A 22,059-nucleotide genomic window follows, 5' to 3' on the forward strand; every position below is an offset into this window, starting at 1 on the left:
CATAGTACAAACTTTCAATAAACTCAAAACGTGTTTACCAGTAGACCCAAATTTATCTTCAGCTTCTCTGTAACAAGAAGATAAGAGTTGGCAAACTTAGCTTTGTTTAGCAATTAATATTTCACATATTTCATCTTATTTGGAAATGACCTAGACATACAATGAATTTTCATCATTTAATCTAACTTAGCAAAATGCAAAGGAGATTTGGGGAATTATTTAGTAGGCGTACCATAAAACATAAATACTGCCGAACAGGTCACTTGTAAACTTTTATTTTACTTCCATCTATTTCATTCGTTTGTTTTTAATAATTATGCTTGGATTCACCGTAAAAATTTCATGTGATATTAAATAACCAGCCGCCATCTTTGGGTTTTCTTTCTTGCTGACAAATTCTTTAACAGAGATAACAGGGGCTTATTTGACTTTTAGGAAACCTAGGTAGAATAGAAGTATTACATTTAATGCTGATAACTCTAAAGGCATGCCTATTTTAATTAAACCAACAAATTTCAATTAGCTTTTATTTGTTAAAGATTAATCCTAGATTACATGAACCTGAAAAACATTTGGGTTAGTTTTGATTTTTCTCAGAATTTTAGCATAGCCAATCCTTATAAGTACTTGCTTGCAAACCAACTAAATAGAAGCCTTAACAAATTAATTTTGGCAACACCATCTGGAGGTAGAAAAATATCACACATCTACAACACATATACATGTAGATACACATGAGCAGATGCAGAGACCTTACGGTTACTAATATTTGTGGAGCTTTCGCTTTTGCCCAAATTCCAAATATTTCCTCTCTCCCTTTTTTTTTTTCTTCTGATAAGAAACCTCCCTCTACAGTTTGCATTTCAAATAATGGCTCTTAGGTCCAAAAGAAGAGGGGGATAGAAAATCTACATCACAAAGTCACAAAGAAAGTACCCCAAATTCCACCAAGAAGGTTTCCTAGGGACAATACTTACAAGCCTTTTAAGATAAAAGGGGGAGGTTTGGGGATTGGTGAAAAGGACAGATTGACATTGAACTCTTTCAGAGCCATATTTCTAGTTCTGCAAAGATTTGTGAAATGAGGACAGTTGTTTTTAAACCCTCAAGGAACTGGGGATTTGTTTCTTTCCCTCTGGGTACATGGTTGTATTCTAACTTAGGGGAGAAAGGCTTTTAAAAATTCTATTATGCTTTTGATCTGGCCAACTTTTGATTACAGACCTACCCTAGAATGAATATACACACACACACACACACATACATACACACACATATATATACATATATGTATATGTATATATATACCTTAAAATATATATACACACACACATTTAACATATACATATACATATATATATGTATATGTATATGTTAAATATTTTCTCAGTCTTCAGCCAGGACAAACAGTAAATATTTCTGGCAGTATTAAATCCCCCCCTTGTAAGACAGGTCCTCAAAGAGTGTGCAGAGGATTCTATCTTCCCAAGATCCAGTCACTCCCAAAGATAGTCAAAAGAAAGAACTAATAGCCTGCATGTCCCAGGCGGGAAGTCCATAGCTATATTGAAAACAGAACCGATCAGTAACCAATGGGGCTGGATTTGGAAAGGAAAGGGCATCGTGAGGTTTTTTTTCCCTTTTCTATCAGTCTCTGAACATCGGGCTGTCAGCTAATCCTTTGCAGGAGGGCCTTGGAGAAATCCTCCTCATTTTTCCCTCTCTGCAGGGAGGGGGGCATGATTTGTGAATGGTCACTGATCTAATTCTTCTCTAAAGTTGGTAGAATTTTCTGGAAAGGCCCGGCTGCCGTCCAGGGGACACGACTTCCTTTGGTGGGGATCCAGGATATGTCTACAAAAGATATTGCATAGGAAGGCTTGAAACTGGCAGAGCCTGATTAGGGAGCCCAGCAAAGTGAGCCCCACTGCGTGTCCCAGGCTTCTCTGCAAAATTTGCTTCCTGACTTTCAACATTTATGGGGGGGTAACTTTATACCCTAAGCCTAGAGATGGGGCTACAGTGTTCTCTCGTCAATCTTGTAGAAAAAAACAGGAAATTAAAATAGAGAAATGGAGCTGGATTTTGAGAAGGGGAATTTCCTTTGGATTTAATTTTTATTCTAATGTCTGTTTTTTCATCTTATGTGAGCCTCTAAGGCTAGTGATTATATTTCTTTATGTCCTCTTTTGAATTTGGTCTCTCCACGGGTGTCAATAAATCGTTAAGGATGAGAGCTCTGTAAATTATTTTCCTTTCAAATACAGGCCATTCAAAGGATCCATCATGTGGGCATTGACCAGTAGGATCTCTGAAGAGCAACTCAAACCAGGAAGCCTCTTTATGACTTGACCCAAAGCAAAGGAGGCATCCTGTAAGACAGTGCAAACTACGTAGCCCTCACTAGATCCAGAAAGTTCACTCTCACAGATAGCCTAAGAAAACGAAGGCCTTTGTTGCACAGGTGGTAAGGATGGGGTAGTGCGGTTTCCCATGACAACGTGAGATGCCTCCAGTCATACACTCGTCAATCTGTGACACCACATAGGTGTCACAGGAATGGGACTTTTCCGACACTAGAAAAGCAATGAAGGTTGAGACAACAAAGGCCCCTTAGAGACTGAGGCTCCTTCTGACAAATTTCCCCACCAGTAGGCCAAAGAGAATGCTGCTTGGAACTCCAGTCTATTTGGCCACCAAGCTGTACTTCAGTAACTACCCCTCTTGGATGGTGGAGAACACAGAGAATATTTTCACTGGTCACAACACCAAGCTCTCAGATCATCGAATAAGATGAAAGGAAAGCCTCGTTTGTTTCTTCTGATATGCACATAACAGCTTTGGCTAAGCCTCGGGTCTCTTGGGACCAAACTAATACCTCTCACCCCGTGCCCACCGATTTTGCAGCTTTGGCTTCCAAGATGTTCCTTAGCAACAGCCTCTATCTCATGTTCACATTAACCCATTGCAAATTTTGTCCGAACGGACGCTGGTCCTGATGAGGACTGTGAATGCACCAGGGTGTGAGGTCAGCTAGAATAGCAGTCTTATAGGGCCCATGTCTGTGTTCTGTCCTAGGTTTCCTCCCTTAAGACAAACGACACAACAGACACAAAAGCAGTAACGACTCCAGGAGCGAAAGGATCACCAGGGCTGCTAAGACCCAAGAAACCAGCTCCACAAGAACTTTCTCCTGCTAATCTAACCTTAGAAAAGAAAAAGAGGACTTCCACTCTCTGCGGCTGCTGCTGTAATCTGCAGGTAGAGATCTGGGAGCGTCACATGGTAAGAATTCTCACTTTTGGCCAGCTCTTATCAGAGGCCCTGAGATCTTTCTGGAGCAGCAGCTTTGGGATGAGCAGTGCTCATCCAAGTGAGGTCTCCTGGCCGGTTTGCCAAAACTGTTGGAGAGGAGGAATTTTTATCCGCCTTTGAAATGTTCTTCTGGCTGACCTAAGCAGTAAATTGGCATGAGACAGATTAGCAGAAGAAACTCCAATTTAATTTTGTATGCATAGGAACCCCACATACATGAGGCGTTCAGAGGTAGAAAAGTAAAAGGATGTATATATGCCATCCTAAGCTAAGGAAAGGGATAAGGGTCTGGGGCTTTAAAGGGGAGGACAATTCACAGAACAATAAAAAGAGAAGATGCTTCAATAATTAGATATTTGCTCTGTCATACAGATGGGTCCCTCCGATAAAATGTATCTCTGCTAATAACTCTAATTCTGGGAAAGACCCCAGTCTAGAGTCATCAAGGTAGATAAAGGTGGGGTAAAACTTTCTTGTAGCTCACAGGGTCTCAATTGCCTTCAGTTCAAAATAGTCCACATGCCAAAGTGTCACATTTTGGGGAGACTTGCTCTGAACTCCTTCACTTATCTGCCTTAAATCGGAGCTCTCCAAACCTGTTTTTACTTTTCTAAACTCTAGGGTATTTGGGAGGTTGTAGAAGGGTGTAGGAGGAGGAACAAACTCAGAAGGCCACCTGACTGAAGGAGCAGGCCCAGGCTTAGTAATGCCCAGAATTTCCTTTTTGTCCTTGTTGGTTTAAGAAAAGCTGAAAATTTGCATTTGCTTGGGAGATCTCCAGATACCTCAATCTGGCACCGTTGAGGAAATTGAACTGTGCCATCTAAATAAAACATGTTTGAGGTCCCACTTTGGCTCAAAGGGAAGAGAAAATATCATGAGTGACTATTGACCAAATGAGAAAGGAGGAGAAAGCCCAGAGGGTTGTTATCAGCTGGGAAATTTACAAAGTGAAGGTGTTGTGCCATACCCGGAAGGGCCAGTCTAGTCAAGTAGGAAGACAAGATTCTAACATAATATTAGCTTTAGCTCTCCGAACTCCGTAATTCATAGACTTCCGTGACGTAGAACTTAATGAAATATGCATAGTCTTCTATATACAAATGCAATTTGCTGTTTTCCCACCTACCCACACAGGTCAACGTGTCTACAAATGCTGAATCATGAGTGTGTTAGGCCAGTCCTCTCTCCTAGCCCGGGTTACAGCTAAGAAATCTCCCCCAAGCATTGTGAACCAAGGAACAGAAGACATGATGGGAAAGGAAGGAAGGAGAAGAGAGCTTAGAAAAAATTGCCAAAGGGGGCGCCTGGGTGGCTCCGTCGGTTGGGCGTCCGACTTCGGCTCAGTTCACGATCTCGCGGTCCATGAGTTCGAGCCCCGTGTCGGGCCCTGGGCTGATGGCTCAGAGCCTGGAGCCTGCTTCCGATTCTGTGTCTCCCTCTCTCTCTGCCCCTCCCCAGTTCATGCTCTGTCTCTCTCTGTCCCAAAAATAAATAAACATTAAAAAAAAATTAAAAAAAAAAAATTAAAAATTGCCAAAGGCAAAAATGGCCAAAAAAACCCTAGGGTATCTGTTCTGATATTGTTTTCAAATAATTGCAATAAACAAATTGAAAATGATAAGTAGTACGGCCATAATGTCACACCACAGAAGAGAGTAAAACAAAACAGAAAACAGAAGAAAAGAAAACAAGAAAACCAAAGTGATGCCAAGCTTTGCACGTGTCCCTATTGAACAAGCAAATGTTTGCAGGTAGTGAGCGAGATACCAGGCCAGTGGAGATGTTGTAATTGACTGGCCCTGTCAATTGACTTGTACCAAGGTGATAAATGTGCTGGGCTTCCCCTCTTATTTAAATAATCAGAGACTTCTACTGTCCCAGAACAAAGAGAACCACAACATAGGTGTCATAATTTACTTAGTTGATTTCACATACTTTCGATAAACAGAGAAGTAAAGGAAAGACATTTCAAATATGTGTACAAGAGATCAGGAGCATAAGTGGTCAGTGTAGGTGGGGGGGAGGGGGGTGCACCCCTCTCCCACTCTTCTTTTACTGATCTCATTTTGCCTTCTTACCCACCAACCTATGAAAACAAGGTATGAAATTCTCCAGTTATAATTGGGGCTTTGTCTAGTCCCTGCTTTAATTCTGTGAGTTTTTGTTTCATGTGTTCTATAGGTCTGTTATCCTGTGCATCCATATATGTAGTTAGGGTTTCTGAGACGTCTTGGTGAATTAACTCACCATTATGAAAAGTCCCTATTTACATGCAATAAACACCTTTGTCTTGAAGTCTACTTTGTGTGAAACTGATTTAGGCACAGTTTTCTTATGCTTACTATTTTATTGCATATCATTTCCCTTCTTTCATTCAAAATACATATATTTACATGCACTTAAATTGCATTGTCTATAATTAACGTATCGTTGAGTCTTACATTTCTATCCAATCTCTGCCTCTTAAATAAAGAGTTTGGTCAAAGGGCGCCCTGGTGGCTCAGTCAGTTGAGCATCTAACTCGACTTCAGCTCAGGTCATGATCTCAAGGCTCATGCGTTTGAGTCCTTGTTGGGCTCTGCGCTGACAGCATGGAGCCTGCTTGGGACTCTCTCTCTTCCTCTCTTTCTGGCCCTCCCCTGCTCACATGTACTCTCTCCCTCTCTCTATCAAAATAAATAAATAAACTTAAAAAAAAATCAAGTGTCCCTAAAAAAAAAAAAAAAGAGTTCAGTCAATTCACTTTAAGTAATTAATATGATTGTGTTTAATTCCACTATCTTACTATTGTTCCTCTATTTTTCCCATCTTTCTTGTTTGTTTTCATTGTTCCTCTTGTTTGTTTCATTTGTTTTCATCGTTTCATTGTTTCCACTGATATTACTCTTTAGGCTAAAAAAAAAATTCCTTTAGCCTTGCTTGCAGTGCTTGTCTGCTTGCCACAAGTTTTCTGGTTTTATTTATCAGAAAATCTCTTTATTTTCCTAACTTTTGAAGGATATCCATGTTATATAGAGAATTCTTGAATGACAGGTATTTTTTTCCTCTTCTTCCAAAATGTTAAAAATGTTCCTCCATTTTCTTCTGTCCTTCATTGTTTCTTGGGAGCATTGTCAGATGCATGACTGTTCCTCTGTAAATATTTGGTCTTTTTTCCCCTGGCTGTCTTTAAAATATTCCTTTTATCTTTGGTTTTCAGAAGGATGACTATGATGTGTCTAAGTATGGTTTTCTTTGTACTCGTTTAGAATTTGCTGAGCTCTTAGATGAGTAATTATTTTCCTACCACACTTGGGAAACTGTCAGATATTATTTCCTCAGACATTTTTCCACTCCACTCCCCCTCTTTCTTGGATTCTTAATAGACAGTTTAACAGTCTCCCAGAGGTCACTGAGGGTCTGTTCCTTGTTTTCATCTTTTTTATCTTTCTTCCTCAGAGAGGACAATTCTATTGCCTTCTCTTCAAGCTCACTGTCCTTTTCTTTTGAAGTCTCCAATTTGCTGTTTAATTCATCCAGTAAACTTTCCACTTGCAATATCATAACACAGTTTTAGAATTTCCATATGGTTCCATTTCTCCACTGAGATCTCCCATCTGTTGATTTATTGTGTACATCCTTTCCTTTTAGTTTCTTAACATACATATAATGGTAGTTTTAAGGTCCTAGTCTACTAAGTACAATGTCTGGGTCATATCAAAGTCTACTTCTATTGACTGGTTACTGTTTCCTTGACCATAGGTAGCACAATCCTAATTTCTCATGTGTCTAGCAATGTTTCGTTGTATGCTAAACATTGTGGGCCATTTGTGGAGTCTGGATTATGTTGTTTTCTTTTAAAAAAAGTTTAGTTTTGTTTTGCAAAGCAGCTAATTACTGGCTAATTTCCTTACTCTGGCTTTTTTTGTTTGATTGTTTGTTTTGTTAGGGTGGTTATATTTCATATTCATTCTTCATCCCAGGATGAGGCCTTTACTATATTATAGGGGGGTAGAAAATACTGTCTATAAAAGACCAGGTAATAAATATTTTAGCCTTATGAGCAATGTACGGTTTCTGTCTCCTTTTTCCTCTCTTTTCGTCCTCCTTTTCTTCCTCACCTCTTCCTCCTGCTGCTGTTGCTTTTGAACAACCTCTTAAAAATGTAAAAAAAAAGCAATCATAGTTCATTGGCCACACAAAAAAAGGCCACAAGCTAGATTTGGCCATAGTTTCCCAACCTCTGGTCTAGGGCATGGTTCCTACTCCTAGAATATGGCCTCAACTGAATGCCCAGTGTTCACTGAACACATTCCATCCTGGACTGGCCAAAACTCAATGTTTCACAGCATTTCACAACCACTGGCCCATCAGCAACCAGTCTTTCATAAGCCTTATGAAGCCACTCTCTGTATGCACAGCCTAACTTATAGCTAAGAACCCATAAGAAGCCCCTATGCACCTGCACACCCCACTGCAGTCCAAAAAGTGCCCCAAGCAGACAGCTGGGTGACGTACATGGTTCACTTGATATACTTCCCTTTTCTTAAATGGTCTGACATTACTTGTTTTTTAATGCCTGAAACTAACTTCCTCATATATATTGATCTGTTTTACATTGTTTACGGCAGGTCAGTTACCCCATCAGGGTAAGAATGGAAGTTCCAAGAAGTTCCAATTTAAACAGATTGAGTCTCCTTTTCTATGATTCTGAGACCTATGGGTGGAGACATCCAGGGGGGGAGATTATGAGAATTGGCAAGATTTAAAAAAATGCAATTTGTTAGTATAGAGACACTTGATATCAGATTTTTTATATTAAATATAATTTGTTGTCAAATTTGTTTCCATACAGCACCCAGTGCTCATCCCAACAGGTGCCCTCCTCAATGCCCATCAGATATCAGAGTAACAGAAAAAACATTTCTCAGAAAAAACACACAATGGATAAGAGAAAAGGACAACGGATTGAGTCCAGGGGAAAAAATAAAGGTGAGAGCTGCCTGAGAGCTAAATGGAAAGGAGAAGCTTAACCTTCCCAAAAAAGGCTTAACCTTTTTTTTCTTCGAGAGCGTATGTTTTAGGAATATCCCAAAGAGTTGTCAATGTCCTTGCCCAAATCTCATAAAATAGTTATTCATAACATCACCCTTACAGATGATTTTGCTTTCTTCCATTCCAATATCGTTGACTCCTGTAAAAATAAATAAAAAGTAAAAGCGCCACCACTACTCAATCCTGTCATCGACTTCTGGCTTTCCTGTCACGCCTACCTGGAGACTTTGCTATAAGCCACAGGCTAAAAGTAGGTGTTTAACAAAGACACACATCCTCAGAACCTCACTGAAAAGGACTGGTTACTCTTACCTATTGATAATTTAAGTAATGGATTCATAGGTACAGACTTCTAAGCTGACACCCCTTAGCCAACTACCAAATAGGTCAGGGGACTGAGTCATGACTTCCAGGCCTCTTTCAATCCAGAAGCAGACACTTTGTAAAAGCAGACTGAAGATCCAACATCCTGTGCAAAAAGTATTAATCACATGAACTGGAAAAAAAAATTGGTAAGGTGAATATAATTGTGGTTGTTTGGGGATATTATTTACCTACTTATTTATCGTATCTTGGTATTATTTTTAATGTTCTATTTTGTTACGGGTACATGATAAAGCCCTTTCTCTTTCTTCTTGCACTATCCTTAAACTTTAAATTTTTTTTAATGTTTTATTTATTTTTGAGAGACACAGAGAGAGAGAGAGAGAAAGTATGGGCAGAGGACAGGCAGAGAGAGAGAGAGGGAGACACAGAATCCGAAGTGGGCTTCAGGCTCTGAGCTGTCAGCACAGAGCATGCCTAACTGATTGAACCACCCAGGCGCCCATCTCTAAACCAGGAGTTAGCAAACTGGTCCATGAGCCAAATCCAGCTCACCACAGGTCAGTCAACGGAAAGCCCATTGTTTACATATTGTCTATAGTTTCCTCCTGCTACAATGGCAGATCTGAGCACAAATCTTGCAACAGAGAGCCATGGCCCACAAACTGGAAACGTTTATTATCTGGTCCTGTACAGAGTTTGCTGATCCGGGTTTTAGACTATGCTTTTGCAAACTGAAATAAAACATTATTTAAATTATGTTTTGTCCTCACGGACACCTCAAAATTCAGAGACAAATACTTTACTAAGTCCCTTTGCTTTAAAAACACGAGAGTTTTCCAAGAGGTCAATAAGAGGTTCTTTTGGTTTGTTTTTTGGTTTTTGGTTTTTGGTTTTAAGCAGGATATGGTTAGGAAGTTAATTGCGTAAACAAAGCTATAGTTGAAGTCTCATACGAAAATAAATCTCATTTAACGGGGTATGATAAGCCCCTCATTGGGCAACAAGTGTGCTTCATATGTGGAATCAAAGCTCACAAAGCCCTCCCCAGAGACCATTCTGGCACCTTTTCTGTGGTTTTTGAGGTCCTGGAATTTTATATGGAAAAGAAAAATCATTTCCTGGCAAATCAGTACCTAGCAGATTGCTGGGGGGGGGGGGGGGGGGTGGCTCAAGAAAAGAGAGAAATTCACAAATTCATTAACATTTACAGGTACTGCAAGCAAAACTGGTAGAAATACATTCCTTGGCTTTGGTTTTCTAGTCACAGAACACGAATGAAAATAAGAGCAATAAAGATTTCTCTGGAATAATAGAGCCCATTGAAAATATAATACTAGATTCCATGTGAGAATGGACTCAGACAGAGGTTAAATTTTTCTTTTTTTTTTGGCCATAGTAGTTGTTCAATACGACACATCACTAGATTTGTTGACCATACTCCAAGGAAACTTTTACATATATATATATATATATATATATATATATATATATACACACATATATATATGTATATATATATGAGTAAAAAAAATTTATATATATATAAGTAAAAAATATACATATTTATATATAATATATAAGTAAAAATATATATAGATATATAAATATATAATATATAGATATAAAATATATTTATATTTATAAAATATATTTATATAAAATATAAATATATATTATATAAGTAAAAATATATATAAGTATTTTATATTTATAAAATATATTTATATAAAATATAAATATATATATAAAGTATACATAAGTAAAATATATATATTTTATATAAGTAAAAAATAGATACAAATATATAAATATAAATATAAGTGTGTGTGTGTGTATATATATATATATATATATATATATATATAAATACTTCCCACTGCACCAATGTTAATGAGTTAATGAATCAGAACAAAATAAAATTAGACCAGCTTTAGTGATCAAGGATAATCCTCAGAGATTATTTATGATCACAAGGGATAGCTGTTAGAAATGGTGTCCAAACCCCAGAAGTGGGCAGAGAGATTTCTGACTGTCATTTCAGTGTTGTGTTGAACAACAAGCCTGTCCAGAGTTATTCTGTTCTCTAGGATGGTGCAACTTTATTTACTATCTAGGATATTTTTTGACTCTGTAAGGGTAAATGCTAACTCATAAAAACACAGAGATGGACATTATTTTTGTTCAATGTGAATGAAAATGAAATTTGTCCCTGTAGAGATGGAAATGAAAATATTATAACCCAAAAGTTATGATTTATTTTATGTATGATTTAGCAATTTCATCCTAGCACCCTTTTAATGACTTTATATACCTAGTTTTCCATTTTCTTTGAATAGCTTTACCATTTCACTGAGTCCTTCATTAATTTAATAAATGTTTTATAAATAAATATATATTTATAAATATTATATATAAATATATTATATATTATATAAATACTATATTTATTATATATTATATATTATATAATTATATAAATAATATATTATATAAATATATAATATAAATAAAATAATTTAAAAATTAGGTATATAATCATTGACCTCCTTCCTAGATGCTTGGGCAAGATATACATAAAAGCTAGAGACAATTATGTTTTTTCTTCTCTTAAGACAATAAAGATTTGAGCCTGTTTCACAATTTTTAAAAATGCCATGGTAAGAGAAATATTAAAGATACAGTAAAGACGAGGCAATGGGTCAAATCCCAAGAAAAACAGGAAAGCACAAAGTTCACAAACAGGAAGGCTGGATGACTCTTGGCAAGAAAAATAACCAACTTTTCCTCTGATAGTGTAGAAAAGAGGAAAGGATAGTTGTACACATAGATAATTTTGTAGGTTCCAGGATAAGAAGTTGAAGATGTTCATACCAAATAAGCCATCTGTTCCTGGGCCCAAGGGCATGGTGGTGTTGTGGGTGATGTGAAGGCGTCCTAAGGACTTGAGCGGCCACTGATAGAAGTTGGAAAGGGGGCCTGTTTGGAACAACCTGGGAGTCAGAGCTGAAAAGGGAGTTAGTTGGCTCTGCTAATCTCTATGTGGGATTTCTGCTGGGGAACCAGGGACGAGTGGGAGCAAGTTCCAGGCGATTGCAATGATGTGTTGTGAAATTCTGGGAGGAGAACGCAGGAAGAAAGCTAGAATGTTGTCGATGGACATAGAGAAAGGGGATGGTACCAGAGACTGGGCTCCATGACAAGGGTGGAAAGGTGACACGGAGCAAAGGAACCAGCACTGAGGAGGCACAGGGAGAGGTTGGGGATGGAGTGTACAAGTGGACAGTCCCTGATGATGACATTTCAGGGGGAGCAGCACTGCTGACACTCTAGTAGTTAAGGGTCTCATCTCAACCTCTCAAAAGACTTTGGGGTGGGGTGCAGGAACAGGCTGGCAAACGTAACTTCATTGAAGAATATAAACATGATGGGGCACCTGGGTGGCTCAGTCGGTTAAGCATCTGACTCTTGGTTTCAGCTCAGGACGTGATCTCACAGTTTGTGAGTTCGAACCTGATATTGGGCTCTGGGATTCTCTTGCTCCTTTCTCTCTGCCCCTCCCCCGCTACTGTGCACATTCTCTCTTTCTCTCTCTCTCAATAAACACTTCTTAAAAAAAAGAATAGAGGGGCACCTGGGTGCCCATTAGAACCCATAAAACAAGTCGGTTGAGCGTTTGACTTCAGCTCAGGTCATGATCTTGCAGTTTGTGGATTCGAGCCCCACATCAGGCTCTGTGTTGACAGCTCGGAGCCTGGAGCCTGCTTCAGATTCTGTGTCTCCCTCTCTCTCTAACCCTCCCCCACCCATGCTCTCTCTCTCTCTCTCTCTCTCTCTGTCAAAAATTAAATAAACACTAAAAAAAAATTTTTTTAAAAGAATGTAAATGTGACAAGAGGCTCTCACACGCTGGTCAAGTGTAAGTTTTTTATTCATAGGACAGCACTTGACTTATCCCAGATATTCTACATGCCTGGGGGTTGCAGATCACAAGGAAGGGGAAGGGTAGGGATACCTGATAGTCACCCAGGCTGTGGTGGGCCCTCTACACATATCATCTCCTCTGATACTCACAACATAATGAAGGAGGCATCAGCCTCCGACTTCACAGATGAGCAAACAGACTCTGACAGGATCAGTTATTTGCCTAATATCAGAGACAGGAAGTATCAGGGCTCCTGCTCAGAGCTCTCAAGACGCCAAAGTCCGTTTTCATAATTACAACAGCGTCTAGTCTCCCAAAGAATAAGGAACTAAGGAAACAGGATTCAGGCGGAGAGAAGGGAGAGAGAAGGTAGAGAGAAGGGAGCAAAGGCATTTAATTGCTCAAGATGTACATTCAGGCACCTCGCTTCTTCCAAAGCAGGAGGAAAGCACCCGGTACCCCTACCGAGTTGCCCTTTTGAATGGCACCCACCAATGTCCATATGGAGAAATTAAGACCAAAATGTGAGAACCCATAAAACAAGCAAACATCAGAAGTACGGAAAGAACCCAGGGCCTTTGTATCTGTTGTTCCCGATGCCTCTGCCTCGGACGCTCCTTCCGGGGTCGTGGCACGACTCCATCCCTCACTTCGCGTTGTCACTCGAATGCCCGCTTCCTAACCCCGGACTTCCTGAGCTCCCATCTGAAAATGGCAACCCATCAGCTCCACCCCCGCTGCTTGGGCATTCCTAATGTCCTTCACCCCACGTACTACAAAGGGCCTCTGTTTATGGGGTCCCCCGCTGGAGTGCAGACCCCTCCAGGGCAGGGTTTTTTCCCTTGTGCTTACTTTTGTCCCTTTTGTATTCGCCAGCATCTAGAATGGTTTCTGGCACATGGTAGAAACTCAAAACATTTTACGATTTATCTCAAGGTCAGGCAAGCGCCCGGTGACACTCTCTTGCACCTGGAGAGCAGAGTTCCTTGGAGAGCAGAGTTCTGCCCTGGAGAGCAGAGTTCCCAAGTAGAGTTAGACGTAAGAATTCACCTTGTCCCTGCGGCAGAGGTTTCTAGTTACTCAACATCCGCTGCACCCTCCTTTCTTCCCAGTAGACCCCCAGGCGTATTCGAGGGCAGCAACAGACATACGTAGATACGTACATGCATACATGCTAAACCACTCTATTTCCCAGCTTCTCCAGCTGAGGATAGCCGTGTGGGCACAGTTCCGGTCGAGGAGCTGAAAAGAGGCAGGTGCTGGGTGGGGCTTCCTGAAAAGCTCTTCACAAGGGACTAGTGTCAGCTGGCACCACCATGATGCCTTTGACCTTCTTCCTGGCTGGCATGCGAGCGTGATGCCAGAAGTCGCACAGTGATCTTGGGCCACGAGGCAACTCAGGATGAGTACGTGAAGAGTGGAGGGGCTCAGTCTCAAGGCATCACAGGGCCACCGTCCTACCTCTGCACGTCCCGTCAGAGCAGGACACGACACCCCTGATTCTTCGAGCCACTCGTTGCTTAGTCATGTCTTCTGTGACTTGCAACTGAATGCAATCCTCTTAAAATTTCTGAGCTCATAACTGTGCTTCCTATTTTCTCTCCTTCGAATCTCGGCCTTGCAATCCACTTGTGGGAAAGTTAGACGTGAAAGGCACGCATCCAGCCAACGACACAGAAGATTGTGGCTTAGCAGTCCAGTCAGTCACGGCAGGGCAAATAATAGAGCGTAAGAGAGCTAAAGGCCAGGTGTGTTTCCTGCGCAGGCCTAGAAAATGGTCACTTCTCTCAACTCTAATCAGGAAAAAAAAACAAACAAAACAAAACAAAAACAAAACAGAGAAAGTGGAAACAGGGAATGGAATATATTTCCCAAATACAGAAATATAGCAACTGTTTCCTGATACAATCAGAATCATCCCAGAGAGATTGTTGAAAAAAATGGAGATTCTGAGTGTCTAGCCTAGGATTAAACAAAACTGAAACTCCCAAGGACTCCCAAGGTCCTTTAAATATCAAGTTCGAGAAGGATCCCTAGTTCTACCGACTCATACCCCCCCGACTGAGAATCACCGCTTTGGTGGTTTCACGTTATATATTTACCTGTGTCCCCCCAAATTCGTATGTTGAAGGTCTAACTCCTAAGGTCACTGTATTTGGAGACAGAGCCTACAGGGAGGTAATTAAGCATAAGCTAGGTCGTAAGGGTGGGGTCCTAATCTGATAGGACTGGCACGTTCTCTGCGTGTGTGGGGGTGTTCACATGTATGTGCACCATGTGAAGACACAGCAAGAAGGCAGCTGTGAGCAAACCCAAAAGGGGACTCTCAACACAGCCCAACCTTTCTAGCACCTTGGTCTTGGGCTTTTAGCCTCCAAGACTCGGAAAATAAGTTTCTGCTGTTTCGGCCCCCCGCCCCCCCAGCCCATGATGTTTTGTTACAGCCACTGGAGCTAATACGAAGCCTCTGACTGAAGGTGCTGACCACCCTGCTAACTTCGCTTCCCACTGCTCCCCAGATTCTGTCAAGGGTTAGTCCTCTGAAGTGCCCTCTCACTCTTGGCCTTACACTTGTCTCCCGCCATTTGGAAGCCAAATTGCTAAATATTTACTGAGTATCTAATTCAGTGACAGGTGCTCAGAGGGAATTTAAGGCCATATAAACCAATGTGTTTACCCTTCAAACTATCTGGAAGCAATAGAGATAAAATAAATAAAAGAGAATGTTTTTTTTTTTTCCCATGCTTTAACCCTTTCAATTCCTTCCCACTGATTCAGAATCGAGTCTAAAACCTTAACTATGGCCTGTAAGGCCCTGCATAATCCTGCCCCTTCCTCTAACTCCCTGGCCACAATCCAGTCATACTGACCTCCTTTCTGCTTCTGGAACACACCCAATTCTTCCTTTTCTGGTGTCCTTCCACACATGCTGTTACCATTGCCTGGGCCACTTAGAAACCTGTTCTCCTCCTTGTCTGTTTCCTACGGAATCTGCAAGGTGAAGCACAAATGTCTCTTTCTCAGCAGCGTCCTTCTTGACCTCCATCAAGCAATTCCATGGCTCTGGGGACTTTTTTCTTCATGGCACTAATAACACACATATTAATGCAAACAATTACCTATGGATTTGCTCAACAAGGTAAGAAAGGGCTATGTTTATCTTAGTTATTGCCGTATGCCCAGCACTCGGCACATCATAGATGCTCACTCTGCCATTATTGAAAGAGTGAGATCTAACAGTATAAGAAATCGCATTAATTACCAGATAGGTAGCATAGCCATTAAATGCTGGGCCCAGGAGAGGGGCTGAGCTCCAAATAGAACAGGCTATCTGTACAAAGCACACACCTAAACAGAGCCTGGTAGGAAAACAATCTCTTTCTCCTATTAGGCTTATTCAGACCTCACTCATCATTCAGGGCCCAGCTGTAAAAATATGTTTTGCGAAGAAAGCATACTAGTCATTCCATGCCATTTTGATCTCTTCCTTCCTTGGAATCTCCATATAAGACAATGGAAACACAGCATGCAACGCTGATTTATGTTGGGAAATAGTCTGGAACTGTTTTCTAATCATTAAACTTATGAATACCCTTAGCTATCTGAAAATTGAAGGCAGCAGTAATGTCTGACATTTATCCATTCATCAGGCACGTTATGTATCTAGTTCCTAAAAGCCCAGTCCCTGGGAGTTCAAAACTAAATAAGGCAGAGTCCCTGCACTTGGGACAGTTCGGTTTACTGGGCAAACACGTTAACTGGCCATTGCCACATGACGTGGAGGTGCTATGATAAACAAAATTCTGGACATCCGCACAAGCGCTGGATCATCCACGCTGAGGACATGAATGGAGACGTCCTGGAACTGAGTTAAAGGTCCTGAGTTAGTGGCCCAAGGAGAGGACATTCAGGCAAAAGCAGCGAGTGTGCGGTCAGGGAGGTGGGTGGCAAGCAGCCTGGCTTTTCCAGAAAACTGCACGAAGTTCTGTGTAACTGGTTAGGTTCTGTCCATAATGGCAAGCCCTGGGGATGGTGGAAAAGCAGGGCCCAGCACATCAAGGTCTTCCGCTAGTCTCTGTTTATATTTGATCCTACAGGCAATGGAAAGGCACAAAAAGGTTTTAATCAGAGAAAATCCAACGTGTGGCTGAGCTCACCCACAAGAGGATAAAAGAGGGTGAGGCTGGTTCAGTTAGCTTGCGGAAGTTAATAAAATTCGGAATGAAGAAGGCAAGGTCTCAGGGCAGTAGACGGGCATTAGCAGAAATATTCAGGGATTAAATGAGTAAGAGTTGGTGATTTGACAATAAATGCACCCTTTCCCTCCCTACCTCCCCTCCTTTTCCAAGGTCCTATGCCCAGTCCTATTTCCAGGTTCATCTTCTGACCTTTAAAGGTCAAAGGTAACCTCTGGCTGCACCAGGCTTCATTCTATCCTCTGCAATCCAATCCCCCTTTCTTTTATTTTCATTCTACTTTTTGGCTACAGATGTACATCCTGAGTGTTAATAGAGAGCTTTTTCAAGGAGAATCAAACTTGAATAGGTGATTTTCAAAAACAAAGCAAAGCAAAACAAAAAAAGCCACATTTTTACTCTACAAACCTTTTCTAGTTCCTAAGTGGTGATGTCCTTCAACCTCCCTAGAATCTGGTACAACCGCATCTCAGGGACCAGAGGTCTTTTAAGAGTATTTCAGCAGTTAACATTCTCAGACATGGGCCATTAGCTCACGTGGCTATTTGAGAACTACGATGCTTCAATTAAAGAAGCTGTACTTAAGAAATAAACACAAGATATTCTTAACGGAACTGCAACACTAGGGCAGCTGCTATGTAACAACGATTTGCAGCCAAAATGTGAAAGCTTTTGCACAGCAAAGGAAGCCATCAGTGAAACAGAAAGGCAACCTACTAAATGGGAGAAGATATTTGCAAATCATATATTCCACAGGGGTTGATATCCAAATATATATAGCAGTCACACAACATAACATCAAATAAACAAACAACCCAATTTAAACAATGGGCTGAACACTTTTTCCAAAGAAGACACACAGATGGCCAACAGGTGTACAAAAAGATGCTCCATTAAATCATCAGAGAAATGAAAATTAGAACTGCAATGAGCTATCACCTCTCACCTGTCAGATTAACTAGTATCAAAAGGACCAAAAACAAAACAAAACAAAACAAAACAAACAAACAAGTCTTGGTGAGAATGTGGAGAAAAGGGAACCCTTATAATGCCGTTGGTGGGAATATAAATTGGTACAGCTACTAAGGAAAACAGTATGAAAATCCCACCACCACCCCCTCCCCCGCCAAAATTAAAAATAGAACATTCAATCCAGCAATTCCACTTTTGGGTATTTATCCAAAGAAAACAAAACACTAACCCAGAAACTATATGCACCCCTATGGTCACTGCAGCATTGTTTACAATAGCCAATCCATGAAAGCAACCTAAGTGTCCACGGAAAGATGAGTAAAGATGTGGTACGTATATACAGTGAAATAGTACTCAGCCATGAAAAAAAGAAATCTTGCCATTTGCAACAACATAGATGGACCTAGAGGGTATTATGCTAAGAGAAATAAGTCAGAGAAAGACAAATAACATAGAATTTCACTTACATGTAGAATCTAAAGAGCAAAACAAAATAAACAGACTCACAGGCACAGGAAACAAACTGTCAGTCACCAGAGTAAAGAAGGTTAAGGGATGGGCAAAATAGGTGAAGGGGACTAAGAGGTATAAACCTCATTATAAAGTAAGTCATGGGGATGTAATGTACAGCATAGAAAATATAGTCAATAATACTGTAATAACTTTGTATGAGGACAGATGGTAACCACATTCATTGGGGGGGATCATTTTGTAATGTATGAAAATATTGAATCACTATCATGTACGAATAGGATATTGCATGCCAATTATACTTCAATTAAAAAAAAAAAAAGAAACTTGGGGCATCTGGGTGGCTCAGGCGGTTAAGCATCCAATTCTTGATTCTACCTCAGGTCATTATCTCAAGGTTTGGGATCTCAGGTCCCACTGTCAATGCAGAGCCTGCTTGGAATTCTCTCTCCCCCTCTTTCTCTGCCCCTCCCCTGTTCATGCGGTCTCTCTCACAAAATAAATAAATATTAAAAAAAAACAAAACAAAACACTAAAATGTGGCAATCTGAAACAAGGGGTGAAGAACCATTTTGACCCAGTTAAGGCCTCCTAGAGTCCTACTTTCACAGGGAACTGGAATCTGCCGGGGCAAACCAGGGAGAGGGAAGGCAGCAGAATCACAAGTTCTGCTTGTTGCTCTAAGGCCTGGAGATCTGGAATGGCTGCACAACTGTCTCCCTGGGACACAACCACAGCGCTGTTCCAGGAGGGGAAGGCAAACTGTCTGCCTCACCTTGAGTGCACTGGTGTCTGATGAGGACACCACAGCATAATCCAGTAAAAACTGGGATATCAGGGCAATGGAGAATCTGGCAGATAAAATCCTGTAACGCATGCAAGGATCCCGGGTGCAGTCTCACTCCCTTCACAGGTAAGAAATCAAGATCTGGACTGAGGCCTCCCTGCAATGTCCTATCTGGGCCTCTAGCAAACACGGTCATGGACCACGAGGGCCACTGCAGAGCCCTGCAGGAAACCTCAGGAAAGCTCAAGCGTGGGACTGAGGCAAAATCCTCAAGGCTGGCCTGAAGCCAGTGGATTCAAGATGAGATCAGGCCTACCTGGGTAAATCTAAAGGAGACTGTCCTTCAACAGACTACCTTGTTTTGGGGTTGGGGTAGGCGGAAGGAAACCGTCTTATCAGTACTGTCGGGGGGATTGCTCAAATGCTGTGCTTCTCTCAGATAAACAACTTACCCCACGGACGAGGACCTTCCCAGCTGTTACAAAGTATCCGGCTGGAACTCAGTAACCGCAAGCTCATTTGCTAGAACGAGACTGCTAGTTAGTGGAAGTCCTAATACTAAGTTGCCCTTGGATCTGAATGTGTCAGCCAGAGCAAATCTCTCCATGTCCTTGGAAATTAGCACCATTACATTGGTCCTTGATTTAATAAATACTTTTGCACTATACAGCCCCTCTCCCCATTAGCTCCCACCTTCCCAACATTTGGTTTACATTTCTGTGACTGCCCGTATTATAAGGATTTTTGTTCGGTCTGTCTCCCCTACTAGATACTGAGGAGCTCCTTTAGGGGAGGTGCTGGTCACATTAGTCTCTATACCTGCAGAGCTGATGTCTGTGATGCTCAGTGGACTATTCAATATTTGTTGAATGAATTAAGTGGATTCTATATTGTCTTTGTAATATTTTGGGAAAAACCACTCAAGACCTAAAAACAGGCAATAGATAAGACTAAAACTTTTATGTAGGTTTTCCTTTGCTTACTTTAAAAAATAAACATGGAAACTGCAAACATGATTTTTAAAAATCACTGTTTTAGTTCGTAAATGGAGAATACAAGAATAGCTACATTTGCAAGACCATAGAAGATTTAGAAAAACACTAGGACCCCAGGAACTTAATGGGCAAAGGACATGAACAGACACTTCACTGAAATGAAAAATACATAACATGAAAAACTTTCCAACCATACCAGACATTATTTACCGATTAAATTAGCAAAGTTTTAACCGAATGGTAATTCAGAAGTGACAGTGTGAAGGGGCATTCGTACACTCAAGTATTGGGGGGCTATACACATGGCTATCCAGATAAGAAACCTCAAACACAGTTATACTCAAGGTATATATGTAAGACGATGTGTGTGCAGATACATATATATACATACATACATACATATAAATTATCTTTAAGCTTTTCTATACACTTCTAAAAATATATATTCTAAGGAATTAAGATGTTGATTAGAATTCATGTGGTATGTATGACTTAGAAGTTAACACTACCACTTACTAGGTATGTGACCTTCAGCAAACTATTAACTTTCTGGGCTCAGTTTCCTCATCAGTGGAATGATTTCTTAAAAACAAAACAAAACAAAACAAAACAAAACTACCTATTTTACAAGGTGGGTGTAAAGATTATATGAGAATATATATTAGGGTTTAAAACTGTGCCTAGTACAGAGTGCTCAATAAATGTAAAATCCTAGTATTTCACGTATCAGAAATCAGAAATAACCTAAAGGTTAATAGAAGAATGATTACAAGTATTATGATAAATCCACACAATGGCATATGACAGTCATTAAAATGTTGTTCGTGAAGTTTTAACGATGTTAGAGAAATGCTTAGATTAAGAGAAAAGCATGATGTAAAATTAAATACATATATTATGTTTTCAATTATGTAAAATACGTATCAATATGTAGAAAATGATCTGGCAGAAAACGTACCAAGGTCTGAAAAGCAACTATACTGGGCAGTAGTAGAATTTGACCCAATTGCTCGTTTTTCTTCTTTCATACTTTTCTATCATGAATCGTTTTTTTACAATAAGGAGGGGATTACTTTTAAAATCAGAAAAACATCATCGTTTTATAAGGTTAATAAGGTAACAAACTGGTAGTTTAAAAAGCATACAAATGCCCAACTCTACACACATAAATGATATGATACAGAAATTATTGTGACTTTCTAAAACTCAATTATGCTCTGTTGAGTTTGTAAATACAGAGCACTGTACTAACGCCAAGTAATAGAAGCAACACACAGCAGTGAAAATCCCTTGGTAGAATTTGTTTATAAATAAGCACATGGAAGTTAGCACAAACCATGCGTTCCTGAGAATCGGCCCCTCCCACCCCAGCCCCCACCATGCACCAGCGTAGGTGGCTTTGACCCAGAATTCCCTAACCTTCAACAGGCTGAGGGCCAGGCAGGAGCCCCTAGAGCCATCCTCTCCCACCCCATAACCTGTCCCAGCGGCTTTTACCTCTTCTACCTGTCAAACCACAAAGTCTCACCCTTTTTGCAATTTTCAAAGAGAAGAACTGCCTGGTTGTTAAGAAGGAGAAAGATAAAGGTATTCCCCTCACTCTGAAGAAACTTTCCAGAATGCTTTTCATTTCTTCCTGCACGCATCTCCCCACCCCATAAACTTCAGTGCCACTGTTCAACTCCTGACCTGTCAGGTTATCTTACCTTCTGATTGGTCCACAACACTACGTCTGCTTCAGTCAATCCAGTTTTGCCCTTGCAACACTGTCTCTTACACATATAAGTATCTGTATATATAAATATCATCCGAGACCTCAACAGTTTTTAACAACAGTACTAGAGAGAATAAACCACCACAACTTTCAGGAGACTTCAGGTGACTGTTAGTATTCTTGATAAAGTATTTCTTTAGAGCGTATCTCAAATAAACTTCCTATCAATCAGCATTTTCATCTAAGCGGGACTGGGTTGGACATTACATATTTTAGCCATAATGCTACTAAAAAAGCCATCCTAATACGTATCCACTATTCAT

This window comes from Acinonyx jubatus, chromosome B1 (assembly GCF_027475565.1).
Source record: "Acinonyx jubatus isolate Ajub_Pintada_27869175 chromosome B1, VMU_Ajub_asm_v1.0, whole genome shotgun sequence".
In the NCBI taxonomy this organism is placed as follows: domain Eukaryota; kingdom Metazoa; phylum Chordata; class Mammalia; order Carnivora; family Felidae; genus Acinonyx; species Acinonyx jubatus.